This window comes from Mastigoproctus giganteus, chromosome 6, assembly GCF_048544385.1.
Source record: "Mastigoproctus giganteus isolate SK-2022 chromosome 6, ASM4854438v1, whole genome shotgun sequence".
Taxonomy (NCBI): domain Eukaryota; kingdom Metazoa; phylum Arthropoda; class Arachnida; order Uropygi; family Thelyphonidae; genus Mastigoproctus; species Mastigoproctus giganteus.
In genome coordinates, this window is record NC_143580.1 from 79,069,583 (window position 1) to 79,081,752 (window position 12,170).

Here is a 12,170-nt window from a genome sequence, read left to right on the forward strand (position 1 = left end):
TTTACAAAGCATTCCCCGTTTCCCCGACAATAGAGTCACCAACAACTACTAGTTCCTGTGGGACCAGTGCATTCTGCCTTGGGGGTTGCCGCTGTGTTGCGTGATGACCAAGTGCAAGCTCTGGCGTTGATGTGGGCAGCTGAAAGCTTGATGGGCCCCTCAATTTAGTTCCTTTGAGGGCGTCCACCTTGTCCTTCAAGATCTCATATAGGCCCATAACAACGCTGAGTTGTTGCCTGATTTCGATACACTCCTTGCATCGCACACACACACACACACAAAGACATCCCCTGTGGCAATATCATGTCCCATACCTGAATGCTCCACAAACATCATGCAAGCAGTGCATTTTAAAAGGCTGTGATTCAGAAGGCAACTGCCCCCCTCAGTTCTCCTCTGAGCCACAGCACTTCCATTAGTTTCCATTTGGATGATGTCCAAATTATTTTTGTCTCGAGTTCATCTATTAATGTATCACAGTATTATCCAATCAGATGGGTCAAACAAGATCAACTCTTCACTAATCCATGATGTGACTGCTGTGTAACTGCATTCTTGTATAGATGGTCCTGCATTACTCTTTCAATCACTGACTCCATTATTTTTCCTGGAACAGAAGTCAATTTCACAGTTCCATAATTACTCACCCCTTCCTCTGATCCTCCTTTAGAGGATACAGATGTGCAAATATGGGAGACATTTGCTCATCTCCAATTCACGGGGACTTTTCTAAATCTAAAGATATTCTCATAATTACGGCTAAAGTTTTACTTACCTCTTTTGCTGCTTCTTTTAATATAACTGGATAGATTTCATCAGCCGCAGGTGCTTTATTTACTTTTAGTTTCAACAATTTCTTTTTCACAAAATCATTTAACTTCCACTTTATAAGTTGGTATATTTCTGGTATCATCGTCATCATCAGCCATTTTCAATCCACTGCAGGATGAAGGCCTCTCCAGCAACTTTCCAGTTCCTTCTGTTTTGAGCACTGGCCATCCATTTACTACTCAAAAACTCATGAATTTCATCTATCCATCTCCGCCTTTGTCTTCCAGGTTTTCTTCTAGCTCCTCTTGGGTACCATTCTGTTATTTTCTTAGTCCATCTGTCATCATGTCTCCGAGCTATGTGTCCTGCCCAAGACCATTTTAGTTCTTTACTTTTGATAAGAATGTCCTTTACTTGAGTTTGCTACCTAATCCATGTTCTTATCTGATTCCCAATATAATTCGTTCCATTCTTCGCTGTGTAGTTCTCAGCTTCTCTTCCATTCTTTTGGTGAGTGCCCAAGTTTCACTTCCATAAGTCATGGTCCACCTACACCGTCTCCAACAGTGTTGAGTTCATAGAAAGGATCCGCACTATATCCATCTCGCAAGATCAAGTCATGGCATCGTTCGATGTCGTATCACTCTTCACCTCCATCCCAGTGGAACTTGCCATCTCTTGCGCAAAACAACTCTTGGATAATGATGGAACCCTTAGCGACAGAACTAAGCTGACGCCTGATGACATTTCCGCCGCCCTCAGACTGTGCTTAACAGGGGGTGCAATCATGTTTAATGGCTCAATCTACCAGCAGATACATGGCACAGCCATGGGTTCCCCTGTCAGCTAGGTCACAGCAAACATCGTGATGGAGGAGTTAGAGGGACGTGCGTTTACACACGCACCGGATCACATCGCCTTTTGGTGTCGCTATGTAGACGATGTGTTCGTAGTGATCCCTAGAGACTCAAGTCAGCGACTCCTAACCCACCTCAACTCACTGTCGCCCTTCATAAAATTCACGATTGAGCTGGAGTCGAACAACTCTATACCATACCTAGATACACTTGTCCGGCGCGAAGACACCTGCTTGAAGACAGCAGTTTATCGTAAGCCTATGTGTGCGGGCCAATTTACCAACTTCCAGTCAGCACACGCACTGGGCCACCTCCTCTCAACCGCCCGAACCTTGCTAACTCGCGCCTGGACACACCCCAGCTCTGCAGATGAAAGGCGCAAAGAGATCACCAGAGTCAACGTAGACCTTACGAGGTGTGGCTACCCCATCGACGTCCTTAACAGGTGTGATCTACAAGCACGCGACAACGTGACGACCAACAGTGACGAGTCTTCCACGAGGGCATTCATCCCATACTACCCCAACCTGTCACAGCAGATCGGTAGAATCCTAAGATCGCATGGGATAAAGTGCATCCAACTCCCAGGCAAGAAACTGCGTTCTCTCCTTTCCAACATAAAAACACCTGTCCCCACCCTTCTACAGAGTGGTTTGGTCTATCGCATCTCTTGCCGTGACTGCACGAGCTGCTACGTTGGAGAGACTGGACGTCGACTCGAGAAACACCTCTCAGAACATAAAGGGGCGATCCGTTTGGCGGATGTAGAACACTCAGCTATTGCCGAGCATGTCTGGACAACCCACCATGACATCGACCCACACCGCGATGTCGTGGTTGTGGACAAGGCCCACCATTACCTAAGGCGCACCTGGTTGGAATCGTTAAGTATAAAATGCTCGGATACCGCTTTGAACAGGAACAGTGGTTGTCAACTTAACCCCATCACAGAAGCAGTAATTCTGTCCATAGACAAACGCTGGCCAAGTCACCACCATACGTCACAGCCACAAACATCAACAAACAATTAACCACGTGCCTCACGCACCATCCTGGCAGTGCATCTCTATTCCAACTGCCATTCAAAGTATTCTAATCTGATGAAGGCTGCCACCCAGCCGAAAGCTAATTCATTTATCGTAGTTTTTAATGCTCTGTGTAACAAAAATAAAATAAATTTTCGCATAAATGAACTTCATTATCCAATGTTGCCTTCCTCTCTATCTTTGATACATTATTCTGGCTTAGCAAGTGGTAATTGTGTATATTAAAGGAATGAATGTAGAGGAATCCTAGAATCTTATGGTTAAAACCATGGTAGATTTTCTTTGTCCATTGTTTACAATACAGCAATTTTTCCATTGTTTACAATACAGAAATCTTGTTTTAAATTATATAAGGAGATCCACAAATGAGGAAACTATTTTGAATAACTGCTAATGCAAATATGTATAAATTATTTGAAAAATAGTTTACAATTCTTTCTTTTTATTAAGAATAATTTGAATGTAGGAAAAGTTCCATGAGCCTTACAGAGGATTGAAATAGTCAAGTGGCATGCAAAATATGAAAATGCTGCAGAAGTTGCACATCAGTTCAAGAAGTTTTTTTAGGAACAGAAACCACCCACAATAAAGATCATAAAGGAAATCGTGAAAAAGTTTTCTGAAGTCAGAACAGCATACAATCTACCAAAACCTGATAGACCTTGTATCTCAAAGACAATTGCAAATTTGGAACTTCCCAAGATATTGAAAGAAGTAAAAAATCTCAAATAAAGAAAAGTTTGGTACTTAATAAAATACTTAAAACAAGCTTACACAGAATGATAAATTACTTAGTTTGAATGGGGATAGCCAAGAGAAAATTGGAATTTGCCAAAAAATTTTTGGCAAAGAGTGCTACAAACACAGATATTGTTGACAATATTTTGTGGACTGATGAAGCCACATTTAAACTAAATGGAAATAAATTAATCACCATAACTGTTTATTACTCTCATAACATCCTTCATACATTCTTTAATAACAATTTATATATTCCTGGCTTGACAGCCTGGGATGAAATTTGGACAGGTGTTCTCGGACCATTTTATTTTGAGGGAACCACGGCAGGAGAAAGCTAACTGAGACTGCTTAAAGAAAATATTATTCCATTAATGCAGTCCAAAATCAATTTTCACAATTTCTTTTTTATACAGAATGGAGCACCAGCCCACTATGCAAAAATTATTCAAATTCTTACACAAAAAGTTTTCAAGTCAATGTTTTGGATGATGGAGTTCCATTAAAGGTCCACCACACTCCCTGGATACAACACCCTGTGATTACTTTTAATGGGGATTCTTAAAGGACAAGGTATTTAGTAGTAAGCGCAGATCTCTTATGGAGTTTCAGTAGTCAACAGTTAGAGAATTTGCAAATATTTCCGAGGAACTCTGCCTTGCTGTACATTGCTCTCTTCCCAAAAGATTACAATTTTGTAAAGATCAAAATAGCCCATACTGAACAAATGTAAAATTTTTTTATTGTTTTTATTAAGTTTATGTATGCTCTTTCTATTGCACTACCATGAATTAAAATATATACAATGCACACTGCTCATTGTGATGATGGATGTTATCAATTTCATAATGATATTACTTTTAAGAAGTCCCTATCAGATATATACCAATACACAGAAAAAAAACTTTTATTGTAATCAACACTTCAAGTTTATGTTATCGCTTTTTTGTCTTATCTCGGTTTATGCATGTGCAGTGGAAGTGATTACATAACATCTCAATCTGTGAAATAAAGTACTGTATCTGTACTCCTACAAATCTGATTGTTTTACAGTAGAGCATTAACCCTTTTCTAATTCTCAATTTTAATATTTTCTTTATTTGTTTTTAATGGTTTATACAGAATTCCAGAAACATTATGACAGTTTCATTTTTTAATTTGACTGTCCACTATTTCTTTGAGAAATATTGGACAGTCAAAATTAAAGTATTTTAATGTTTTCTTTCTGTTCACTTCCACCTCTTTATGTACGCTTTTCTACTTTGCTTCAATAAACAATGGTTAACAGCTATGCATTTTTGTTTCTTTGGTTATTGTTATTAATTGAGAAGTGCCCAAAAGTGATCACAATAAGTCATACACTGTATTTAAAATAGTGTTTATTTACAGTCAAACATATTTCCTTACTTATGGACCACCATGTATATGAGATTTCCTTTGCAATCTCCATATATGTTATTTGATGTGGAAGTTAATTTTAATTTGGCCACGATGAAAGCAATTCATGATTCTATACAGTCAAGGATTCATTCAGATAGGAGAGGTTTTTTTTTTTATATATATATATATATATATATATATATATATACATATATATATATATATATATATATATATATATACATATCTTGATTCTATATAGTTCAGAACAATTTAAATTGTTCCTCGATTGCTGATGCTATCGAGACAGTGTTAGGTGGGTCGGAAAACTGCTAGCTTAGGGGAAGACAAAGACTAATAGATTAACGGTAGCGATTCTTGCACTGCTTCTATTGGAATAAACAGAAGCCTGAAAAACAAGATGCAGGATATTTCAGAGACTGCTGGGAGTCATTGCAGTACAAGTAAACACATGGGTTGTGTTAGGGTAGCAAAGAATAGAAACAGGTGCATGTATACTTGCGTGTACATCAATGCTAGGAGTTTAGTAAATAAATTTGATGAATTTGAGGTATTGCTCAAAACATCAAAGGCAGATATTGTTGGGATATCAGAGACGTGGTGTCACACAGATATAAGGAATGCAGAACTGGAATCTGGGGAGAACGTCTACAGAAAGGATAGACAGGATAGGAAGGGAGGAGGGGTTATGCTATTAGTTAAAAAACATAAAATCCAAGGAAGTGAAGCCAGTCGACATCGCTGGACAGTGCAGTGTTGAGTCAGTTTGGTGTGACATAAGCATTGGGAGATCAAAATTGAGAGTAGGAGTGTGCTATAGGCCTAATGACTGATGAGTATAATAAGAAACTGTACAGGGAAATAGAGTGGGCCAGTAAATCAGAGAGTCTTATAATGGGGGATTTAAATTTCCCAGATATTGACTAGAATTTTGTGGGCTGGTCACCCACACACTAGCAAGGCTTTTGTGGATTTATTGGATGATTGTTTTCTACATCAGCATGTTCGGGAGGCAACTAAAGGGAGTAATACTCTTGATTTGATTATCAGTAGTGATTCTTCATGCATTAACAATCTGCAGATAAATGAACCACTAGGTGGAAGTGATCACAGTGTGCTGAAGTGGGATTTACTCAAAGAGGTAACTACCATTAGGAGTAAAGGAAAGGGTTATTGCTTTCGTAAAGGCGACTATGATGGACTGAGACAGTATTTAAATTCTATACAGTGGGACCAACTGATGATGTTACCAACAGCAAATTCAAAATGGAAAGCATTCAAAGAACTTATCTTGGAAGCTACTAGGCTTTACATACCAACTAAGAAATATTGTTCAAGGTTTAGGCCTAAATGGATGTCAGATGAACTAATGAGACATATGGCAGAGAAGAAAAATGCATGCGATACATACAAATTAACACGTGACACAGAAGCCTATGATAGATACAAGTTGATCTGTAACCAAGTTACAAAGGATGTTAGGCAGGCGAAGGCAGATTACGAGAAATCTTTGGCAAGGAATGCAAAGAAAAACAGCAAAGAGGTCTTTACTTATGTAAACTCTAGAAGGAAGGGAATGAATCAGATTGGACCATTTGATATCGATGGGTCAACTGTTGATGATCCTGCTCAGGTAGCTAACAAACTAAATGAATATTTTGCATCGACATTGACACATGAGGAGTTATTCAGCGAGGGGTGTATTCAACTATGGCAGTAAGCTAGAGAATCTTGTAATAACTGAGAGTAAAGTGGAGGAGAAATTGTTGAAGATAAAGACAAGAAAGGCACCTGGGGTGGATGGGATCTATCCAGTTATATTAAAGGAGGCAGCAAAGAAAGTAAGCAAACCCTTAGCCATACTTATGAGAGCTTCCTTGGACTCAGGGGAGGTACCCACAGACTGGAGATGTGCAAATGTGACCCCAATTCACAAAGGAGGATCAAAGGCTGACACAAGTACTTATAGACCTGTGAGTTTAACTTTTGTTCCAGGAAAATTAATGGAGGCACTGGTTAAAGAAGCACTGCAGGATCATCTAGACAAGACTTCAGTTATAGCTCGGACACAGCATGGTTTTGTTAAAGGGAAGTCTTGCCTGACCAATTTGATTGGATACTATGATGCAGTCACAAAAGAACTGGATGCAGGGAATAACTTTGATATTATATACTTGGATCTTAGAAAGGCTTTTGATACTGTTGCACATGGAAGACTGCTGCATAAATTGGAGCAGTGTGGCATTGGAGGCAAATTGCCACTATGGATAAAGGGGTGATTGAGTGGGAGAAGACAGAGAGTGGTAATCAATGGACACTGCTCATCGTCGACTAATGTTATCAGTGGAGTCCTTCAGGGTTCAGTGTTGGGTCCATTATTGTTTTCTGTATTTATAAATGATATTGATGATGGTATATCAAGCTTAATGTCCAAGTTTGCAGTCGATACGAAGGTTGGCAGGGTTGTCAAGGACACTACCGACGCTATGCTGCTGCAACAGGATCTAGAAAGGTTGAGCAGATGGGCTGAGAGGTGGCAAATGAAGTTTAACATTGACAAATGTAAAGTACTTCATATGGGAAACAGCAACCCCAGAGCAACGTATCAACTCTGTGGTACTACACTGACAGTGGTAGAGAATGAAAGGGACCTGGGGGTGGTTGTGCAGGCAGATATGAAGTTCTCTGAGCAGTGAAGATGGGCTGCAAGAGTAGCTCATGGTGTATTGTCAATGATATATAGGAATTTTTTTAGCAGGGATAAGGAGGTGATTATTCCCTTGTATAAGGCAATGGTCAGGCCACACCTAGAGTACTGTATACAGGTCTGGAGGCCTCATTTCAAAAGGATGTAGAGCTGCTGGAATGAGTACAGAGAAGGGCAACAAGATTAGTGAATGGAACAAAGGGGTGCTCTTAAGAAGAAAGGCTTAAGTTTTGCAAATTACAGTGTCTGGAGACTAGGCACCGGCGAGGTGATCTGATAGAGGTGTATAAAGCCTTGAATGGTTTGAGCATGCTCAATGCTGATGGGATTCTTCCTCTTGCTCAGAATAATCACCTGAGAGGGCACAAATTAAAATTGAGAAAAGACAGATGTAGGATAGACGTGCGGAAATTTGCCTTTAGCCAGCGGGTGGTTGGTTGGTGGAATAGACTTCCATCCCTTGTCGTGGAAGTTGATAACCTAAATAAGTTTAAGGCTCAGCTGGACAGGTATTTCAAACGAACAGAGGGGTGAAGTGGAAGTGTTTTTTTTTTTTTTTTTTCCCTTTGGCTGATGCTGCATAAGCTTGCTTTCTTGCATCAAATGCCTCTACTAATGCTAATGCTAAATCTCAATGAATCCATTTTAAGGTTTATATGTGTTCACAATTTATTTAACAGAACATATCCTAAAGGAGCTTAAACCTATTTAGTTGCATGCAATGTACACAAAAATTTTGGGTGGACTATATCATATAGGGGGCTTAGAGAGGAACAGGCATTCTCTATGTTGTCAGACAGTGTCTTTTTTTTTTTTTTTTTTTTTTTTATTTGTTAGTTGTTGGCGCATCGGCTTCTGTGGCCATAATGCACCTCCCAAAGTTTTTTTGCATTTTACTCTGATCCAAGCCCAAGGCGGGATTCAACCTCACAACCTTTGGGTTTCCAGATAGGCACTTTACCCACCTGGCTAGCTCGGTCAGCGGACACTGTCATGGATCCAATATGTTTCTATTTTAGAAGATTTAGGAGAAGTCCAGTTGGCCTGCCTCCCTAAAATTCATTCATGCAAACTTTATCATTGGTAAGCTCTGTTACGTCACTTTGGTGGCAACAAACATGTACAGTGTTTCACGCTGACCAGGTCAGTGTGAAGAGCAAATGACCAAACCCTCCAGCACGTCATTAAATATAACAACATGACGAAACAAGTGGCCCTCAGTCCCCAGCAGCTTTCACTCTCCCTCTTATGGCAGAGAGAGGATCAGAATGGAAACAGGGTGCAAAGACTCTCTGGATACGACCAGGCTGCCATTCACGGAAACCGAACTTGGTCTGTTACAATGTAAGATCACTCACCGGTGAAGATAGGATATCAGCGCTGAAAAAGGAATTAGAAAATGTGAATTGGAATATCATCAGCTTGGCTGAAACAAGAAGAAGAAATGAATCACTTACAAGTTTATCAAGTGAAAATCTGCTGTACACCAATGGAAACTGTGAAAAGAGTGAAGGTGGAGTTGGCTTTCTGGTCCATAAAGATATAAAAACAACATTTTGTAATTCAAAAGTACATCACCAAGGGTCATAACTACTATTCAGGATTTCTAAGAGGTACAAACTAAAGGTTATAATGATATATGCACCAACATCAAGCCATAATGATGATGATGATGATGATGATGTTGAAGAAATGTACACTGAAATTAAGAGTTCTAGATGAACAGAAAACTCACTACACCATCATTATGGGGGACTTCAATGCTAAGGTTGGAAAGAAACAAAACAGCACAGAAATGGAAACAATAGAAAATTTTGGAATTCGTTGGCGAAATGAAAAAAAAGTGAAAGGGTCGTAGAATTTTCAGAATCTCAAGGAATGTCAGTAATGAACACTTTTTTTTTTTTTTTTTTTTAAGAAAAGGGTGAACAGAAAGGGGACAAGGAAGAGCCCAAATGGATTAACAACTAATGAAATTGACTTTATCCTCACTAACAGAAGATATGTGAACAATTTACCATCCTGAATAAGGTAAATGTTGGACATGGCCACAGAATGGTAAGATGCACACTTGATACAGATGTAAGAAAAGAAAGAAAAAATCTGACTTCAGTAAATAATATGAAGGTCTTTAAGATAATAGAAGAGGAGAAAAAACAGTATGTACTGGAACTTAGGAACAAATTTGAGCTTCGGCAGATCTTTCAGGACCAAGATATCCACGAGGAGTACAACTTTCTGAAAGCGATAAAGCCCAAGAAACCTATAGATAAAAAGAAATCCAAAGTAGAAAAAATTAGTCAAGAAACACTTGTCATGATGAACCGAAGACGACAAATGAGAGCAAGATAAACACTGCCAATGACAAAACTGAGTATACTGAGTTCTGCAAAGCCAATAGAAAGACTCAGAGAGGACATAAGATTTAACACAAGAAAAGTAGAACAAGCATTAAGGGAAAACAAAGGCCCTAAATCAGCAGTCATGAGCAGTAATACAGAATGACAAATGACACTGAAATTAAAGAATAGTGACGGTGTACTCATAAATAGCAGAGAAGGCATGGCATAATTCAAATAGCAGACGACTACTATAAAGTATTATATAAGGAGCAAAGGAATGATATCAGCAGTGGGGAAGATGGATCACAAATTAGCAACACATATGACATACCTGATATCCTTCCTGATGAGGAAAGATACTGCATTGAAGAAAATGAAAAATCAGAAAATCCCCAGGTGAAGATGCAGTTACTGTAGAATTGTTAAAATTAGGAGGAAAAGATATGGCAAAGAAACTGGCAAGACTCTTCACAAAATACATTAGGAAAGGCATGATGCCTGGCGAGCGGAATAATGCAATCATAATTTTGCTGCATAAGACAGGATATAAATCAGAAATTATACACCAATTAGCTTGTCCCACATCTACAAGTTGTTCACAAGGATCATTACTAGCAGATAAGAAAGAATACTTGACAAGAATCAACTAAAAGAGCAAGCTGGCTTTAGGATTCTCAACAATGGATCACCTTCACGTAATATCGCAGCTAATGGAGAAAGCAAATGAATATAAAACACCATTATGCCTGGCATTTGTGGATTATGAAAGGCATTTGACTTCATACAGCGGCATAAGCCAATGTTTCGGGCACTGGAAAGATTGGACTGGTCGCAGAAAGGAGTCAAAGTGAATGGAGAGTACCTAAACCATTTATCATTTGCAGATGACATTGTGATCATAAGCCATGATCCCAAAGAATTAGAGGAAAATTGTAATCAGCTATGCAGAGTTAGTAAGGAATTTGGATTAAAGATGAATATAGTTAAAACAAAAGAAATGATGAACAAGTATGCCACAGGAAGGGATATAATCACTGAAGGAGCAGAAATTGAATTGGTGGATTTATATACTTTTCTTGTACAAGTCATTAGCTATAATAAAGATAAATGGCTGTAAGTCAAGAGAAGAATAAATTTCGAATGGAGAGCATTCAGGGAATATAGTCACATACTGAGGAGCAATATCCCAATTTGTCAGAAACATAAAATAATGAACCAATGTATACTCCCCATCATCACTTATGGAAGTGAAACTTGGGCACTCACCAAAAGAATGGAAGAGAAGCTGAGAACTACACAACGAAGAATGGAACAAATTATATTAGGAATAAGACTGTTAGATTAAACAAATATCAATCAACATAACGCCCATTTGTGGGCTCTGGAGAATCCCCATGGTACGCGAACACGTGCAACTCAACACCGTTTCTCTGTCAATGTTTGGGCCGGCATTGTTGGAGACCACTTCATTGGACCGTACCTTCTGCCCCTCGTCTGGACGGTAGGGCATACTTGATCTTTCTACAGCAAGTCCTGCCCGAACTTATTGAAGAAGCACATGTTCCTCAGTCGTTGCGCCGCTCAATGTGGTTCCAGCGTGATGGGGCTCCCCCACATTACACCAATGACGTCTGCCAACACCTAAACGTTACATTTGGACAGCACTGGATAGGTCGTGGTAGTCCAGTTCATTGGCCTGCTAGATCGCCGGACCTATCATGCCTGGACTTCTGCTGGGGTCAAATGAAGATATTGGTGTATGAGACCCCCATTGATTCAGTTGAAGACCTCGTCGCTCGCATCTCTGTAGCTGTCGGGGAGATTCGAGACATGCCAGTAATCTTCCAGAATGTTAGGGATTCCATGCGGTGGTGCTGTGAAGCCTGTGTGACTGCTGCTGGTCGAACTTTCGAACACCTTCTGTAGCATGGCTTTTTGCCAATGTAAAACTTGTCATTAAAATGATTTCTGTTACACTAACGAGTTGCTGTTTCTGTTCTTTTTCTTTGCTTCTTTGTTCACGCAACCTCCCGCATGATGAAGGCATTTCGGACCCTGCAATGCTATGTGATTCCTATTAGTCTGTGTCCCTTACACCTCCTGCAAGTTTGTCGCACTTGTATTGAATCACCCTGTATATTCATATATTTTCTATATCTCAGCTGTCCAACGTTTCTTTGCAGATGATTCAATACTCTTTAAAATGTTGTAGTGTTTAAATTAAATTCAAAATTATTAAATGATAATTATAATAAATTATAACTGAATGTTAACCACTACTACAGATTATAAACATCTGCTGCAAAAT

The 12,170-nt window shown here is 39.3% G+C and overlaps 1 protein-coding gene across 2 annotated transcripts in view; it reads right to left on the reverse strand.

Annotated features, from left to right (window-relative positions):
- LOC150084428 (DDB1- and CUL4-associated factor 13) overlaps positions 1-12,170 on the reverse strand; it is a 175,960-nt gene that overhangs the window by 96,686 nt on the left and 67,104 nt on the right. The gene's annotated exons all lie outside the window — the stretch shown is intronic.